Source organism: Calliphora vicina, chromosome 4, assembly GCF_958450345.1.
Source record: "Calliphora vicina chromosome 4, idCalVici1.1, whole genome shotgun sequence".
In the NCBI taxonomy this organism is placed as follows: domain Eukaryota; kingdom Metazoa; phylum Arthropoda; class Insecta; order Diptera; family Calliphoridae; genus Calliphora; species Calliphora vicina.
The window spans coordinates 57,136,109-57,142,108 of NC_088783.1; the positions used below are offsets into that span (position 1 = coordinate 57,136,109).

General features: G+C 33.4%; 1 protein-coding gene across 2 annotated transcripts in view; it reads right to left on the minus strand.

Annotated features, from left to right (window-relative positions):
- Positions 1-6,000, minus strand: part of Mnt — a 90,579-nt gene extending 84,579 nt beyond the window's left edge. Inside the window, exon 1 of one of the 2 annotated variants that reach the window (XM_065508746.1) lies at positions 5,818-6,000. The gene's annotated coding sequence lies outside the window, so the exon portion shown is untranslated. The remainder of the gene's footprint in view (positions 1-5,817) is intronic. The other variant, XM_065508748.1, reaches the window with a different exon arrangement.

Below are 6,000 nucleotides of genomic sequence, written 5' to 3' on the forward strand. Positions count from 1 at the left end.
GTTTTTCCTACATAACAAAAACAAACAAAAAAGCATGCACAATCCGGCTCCAAAAACAGTTAAACTCTATGTATGTTTACGAGTTTTTTTTAAAAAATTTTACTCATTGTTTTTTCAGCTCTCATTTAATTTCATCTCTCTCTCTCTCTTACCAATGAAAAAAATGCACACAAAACAACACAGTAATACACATACAGTGCGTCATACAAGTGAACAAATGTGAGATTTTTTCGTATTGTTTTTGATGGGGGGGCATATTTTTGCAGATTTAAAGGTGACCCTTTAATGTTGAAATAATATTCAAACATTAAAAAAATTCTAGGAAAATTCTTTTGCTAATTTGTTAGAAAAACAAGTAAGAGAGCTATGCCGAATCTTAAATACCCTTCACCAAATTATAATTCAAAATTAAAATTTTAAATATTTTTAGATAAACAAAAATTTGTTTTTTTTTTTATTTTTTGGAAAATTTTTTTTTTAAATTGTTTTTTTTTTTTAATTTAATATTTTAATATTTAGCGAAAAAAAACTTTTGATGAAAAAAAATATTCGGGTTAAAAAATATTTTTTCCGATTTTGACCCATTGCAGGTCTAACTTACTACGGTCTTATCTACGTCGTTGCAAAGGTCTTTGAAATATCTATCATTAGAAATCCATATTGTCTATATTAATGACTTAGTAATCCAGATATAGGTCAAAAATTTAGGTTGTTCTGGTTTTTTCCTTATATCTCAGCCAATGGTGGAATTCCGGAGATATTGATATATGAATCGTGTATGTAAGTTATTTGGGGGTTTCGGAAAGTTGATTTCAACACACAGATGGACAGACGGACATGGCTATATCGATTCCGCTATCTATAACGATCCAGACTATATATACTTTATAGGGTCGGAAAATTATATTGTGGAAATTACAAACGGAATTACAAAATTATAAATAGCCTGGCAGCATTTATTCCTTTGTTAGCAATATAAAACATTGTGAAGGTAAACTACGCAGTGGCCAATACACCCATTCAAGTATATTTGAACAAGAGAATAATGTGTAAAATGTGGTTAACGCTTTAACACAGCCTACAACAAATATTGTCTCTTCGAGATGTTTCAGTAGACAATCGTTTGGAAACGTTTTACAGCAATAAAGTCGAATGACGTTTCGCAATCGTAATCTCGTTTCTGAAACGGTGAGGACGGGTTGAATCCGAACGAAGCAAACACAGTTCCATAATATTGCCTCCACTTTTTTATCTTCATTGCATAGTTTTATCAAAGAGAATCCTAAAATATCGTATCTCAGCCATTTGTGGACCGATTTTGCTGATTTTAAATAACAAACTTCTCGAAAGCATGTCTGACATAATTATTGAAGATTTGGATCCCGAAGATATCTGGGGTCTTCAGAAAATTGAATTCAACAGACAGACAGACGGACATGGCTTAATTGACTTCGATATCTATAAGGATCCAGGATATATAGTACTTTATAGGGTCGGAAATGTTAAATGTAGAAATTACAAACGGAATGACAAACTTATATATATCCTTCTCACGAAGGTGAAGGGTATAATGAAATCAAATCGGCAGAATTTTTAGAGCTCATGTGTCATAAATTCAACTTTGACTGGCTGGCTGGTTAGTAGTTTTAGAGTCAATTACAAACCCCTTTGGGATTGCCGAACGCAGTCATAAAGAGAGCAAAGTGTAATATTATAAATGATTATAGTATGTTCTAACCGAATCAGTTCTTTTGATATCCAACTCCAACTCATTCTGCTAGGAGGTCCGCCCTAATGATAGAGAATTGCGGTTGGGGCATAAAGTATATCCTCCTTAAATAAACATATTTCATTCAGTGGAATTCATCTCCAATGAAGCAATGAAGTACTTTTCTATGGGTATTGAAGGGTTTATAGTGGCAGGATAGGATTCATTCTTAATCGGACCATAGCAGGATCTAAACCAAAGAAGTTCGTCGAACAAAAATACACAGTTATCCTCCTGAAATGTCCCTCCAATAAAGGAGGGTTTGTAGTGGCAGTTGTGGAGAAGTGAATATTTACGTGACATTATCATTCTGACAACCGTGTCATATGTCATTCATGCAAAGATTTTCCTTTAAACTGAACATAAAAGTGTTTGGACCAAATCAGTTTGCCACTAACTTTCTGAGATCCATCTCCCATAAATCTGGCAGTAATACTCTACAATCCCCCAGGGTCTGGTCCTAGCAGATCTTCTAGAGTGACAAAAGACTGCTATATTTTTGTTTTTAGCGTCCTTATTATCACAACTTATGCAGAAGTCGTTGATGAGAAGACTAATCTTTAAAGAGAAAAACAATGAAACGCATTCGGTTAAGAATTTACAGTTCTGTTAAAGCATTGTACTGGTAAACTAGTGTTTAATTCAATTGAAGACATCCAATCCACCATATTCCTTATAGTAAGACCAATGCTTTCCAACTTCAGCAAATATCAGAGATCCTGATCTAGTGAGTGATAAAATACACCATTTCTCTGAAGTTATTGAAGAGAAGATTTACCTCTGTTCAATCAATCACATTTGGCTAAGAATACTCACATCCTCCACATAGAAATATATAATCGCTTCACATTGCAAATATTTCTTGTTTTTAAATTTGAAAACCTGAATGGTTGGAAAGAGATTTGTCTTCAACAATGAGGTCATTCACTGAAACCACTACAATTGGTCAATAACTCTTTGAAATTGGTCTCTTAAGTAAAGCAATTCATGGGCACACAAATGTATAATCCAAATATAAACAATTCACAATATTCCTTATATAAAACTACTTGGTATTATTTCTTGCTTTCAAACCTGACAAATTTATCAATGGAATGGAGATTCAGCTTTAACAATGAGGAGATTTGGCTTCAACATTGAATTAATTGCTTAAACGATTCCATATTTTCAATAGGTCTAAGAAGTTGTCATCATAGTAAAGCGCCGGAGAGCTGTATAAGCGTGGAAATTACTCATTTGAACAACAAAGATATCTTTCATATGGACAATGCTCGAATTAAGCTGTAACAAGGAGGAGATAGATGAATATTCCTCATTCACACAACAAAGAGCTCTTTTGTCTAGACAATTCCTAGTCGAATTCTTAGTTATTTTCTTTTTATTATTTTCGACAATTAGTTTTTTGCAGTTAATTTTCTGTTTTTAAACTTCAGAAAACGCTTTGTTTGAAGGAGATTTGGCTTTAATATTGCAGTAATTGCTGGACCTTCTTTGAAGTTGGTCTCCAAGAAGGGGAATAATTAAAACTCTCTGGGATTATATCATGATTTGAAAAATGGAATCCATGAAAGGATAATTAGTTTCATCAAAGAGGTTATTGCCAACAAGAAACTATTCTATTAGTCAGGCGCGGATCCAGAGGGTGAACTAGGAAATCCCCCCAAAAACCGAAAAGTTTTCACATAAAAAAGGAATAAGAAAAATGTAGAACAGATTGACCAGGATACGCGCCTGCTATTAGTATATAGTAGTCGATAAATGTGAAAATGTCTCATACTAAATATATTTGTTTCCTCCAATGAGTTCATAATTTGTTTCATTTGGAAAACCAGTTGTCGTCCAGAGCTCTTTCCTGGGGAAAAAACTTTAACAATTTTTGGCAGAGTGATACTCGTTAACAACAATAAAGCAGTCTATTCCACGTTGGACAATATGGCTGAAGTAAAGTTCTTTCCTGGGGAAAAACTTTCGGTTGATACAGCTGTATCTGGGTTGACAGACCTTGGTCGTGCGAGACTCGGGTCGTTGTCGTCTAGAGCTCTTTCCTGGGAAAAAAACTTTAACAATCTTTGGCAGAGTGATACTCGTTAACGCCGTTAAAGCAGAAATTCTATTCCACATTGGACAATATGAAGTAGAGAGTTCTTTCCTGATACAGCCTGTCACTGGGTTGACAGTCTTTGGCCGAGTGGTACTCGGGTAGTTGTTGTCTAGAGTTCATTCCAGGGGAAACAACTTTCGGTTGATACAGCAGTATCTGGGTTAGCAGTCCTCGGCCGAGTAATACTCGGGTAGTTGTTGTCTAGAGTTCTTTCCTAGGGACAAAAAACTTTCGGTTGAAATAGCTGGTTTGACTATCTTTGGCCGAGTGAAACTTGGGTCGTTCCGCAGCGTAGATCCAATTGTCGTGGGAACGATTGATAGGTGTAGTTATATTCACCAGCGAAACGATCACATATGCATGAGCTATACTTTTATGATATCAGTAACAAGTTTTCAAATTGCATTGTAGTATCAATATAACAATGTTTTACAGGGAAAATGATTCGCTAAGGCAACTCAGCTTGCCATTATCGGGTTGTTCCGGAACATATAGCCAATTGTCGTGGGAACGCCTGGAATATGTTGTGTTATCCACTGGCGAATCGATCACAGATGGATGAGTTCTGCTTTTAAGGTATCAGAAACAAGTTCTCCAAAATCTGCTGAACAATGTTTCACCGGGGAAAAAAGGTTCGTGAAGGCAACAGAAATGTTATTAAAACGAGCAGAGCAATTCCAATAATTGATTAAGACTTTGTCAGTTGAGGAAAATGAATTATCTCTGAAACAGGGAGAATTTCTTTAAAATTAACTCTGAAGCACAGCTCCATATTCCATCTCGAATATTCCACTTCTGGACTTTTAAAGACCGTATAAATTGTAGTTATGAGATGTCTACATATTTCTCTTCACTTAATTTCGCAAGGCGTCAACTTTTATCGCCCACTGTTCTATAATTATGGAACTTTTTTATTTTTTTTTTCAATGAAGTGTTATTTTATTTTTTACATTAAGAGCGAGGTTTTCGAAACCTTTTTACAAGTAAACCGTTGTTTTTTTCTTCTTCTTCGTTAGCTTCTTTCTTCTACACTAATTTTGTGTAATTGTATATATTAAACTTTAGGGCGTGAGAGCTAGTGTTTTGCGAGAGGCAGAGGCAGGGGGAGAGAGTGAGGGCAAATGAATAGGGAGAGCAATACAAAAGAGAGATTTGCAAAAACCCCCCATTTAAAAAAAAAATATAAAACACAGAAAAAAGAGAAAAAAATTGTACGTTTTATACAAGTTTAATAATGCGTATAAAACAAGTATTAAGGCAAAACCAGAGAGCTTTACACAAAACGTTGAGATAATTTTTTATATAAATTTTGGTTGAAAATACAACACACAAAAGACAAACTTAAATATACATACATACATATGTACAGATAGATAGATGTATTTATGTATAAATGTATATAAATGGATGAATATTGTATAGATGGATGACTGTTGTTTGGCTGACAAACAGACAGACAGACATACTACTGACTTGTTGTTGGTTGTTGTAGTGTTGGTTTGGTTTGATTTTGTTTTTTTTTTTTTCTTGCTGCTGCTTTTCTGTTGCTGTTGTTTGCTTGAACTGAAAACTAAACTGAACTGAAAAAATTTCAAGAAAAAAAAAATAAAAAATGAATGGTTCGTTGGTTGATGGCTGTGTGTGGATGACGACGACTACGATGTTGTATGTAAATATTGGTGATGTTGGCACTTTAAACTTTTTTTCTTTCTTTAATTTATTTAATTTTTTTCACTTCTTTGTGCCACTAAACACAAAAAATAACTAGTAAAATAATAAATTTTTAAGGTATTTTTTATTTCTCTGTATCATACGTTGTTTTGTAAGAAGTTAATTTAATTGTTTCAAACAATTAAATTTCTTTTTTTGTTTTCAAACTTTTTTTTAAAATTTTTATTTAAAAAAATAAAAGATTTTGTTGGTATTTAGCACACTCACTCACACACACCTTTTTTTCATTAGACGTTGTTACGTTTTTCCACAAAAGATTTTCTTTGATTATAACACAGAAATTATTTTTATTTTTCTTCAGTAATTTATATGTATTTTTATATTTATATCCAAAGGTCTATTTTTTTTTTGCTTATGTATTTAATTATTTTATGAATTTTTGTTTTTTGCTATTCTCACG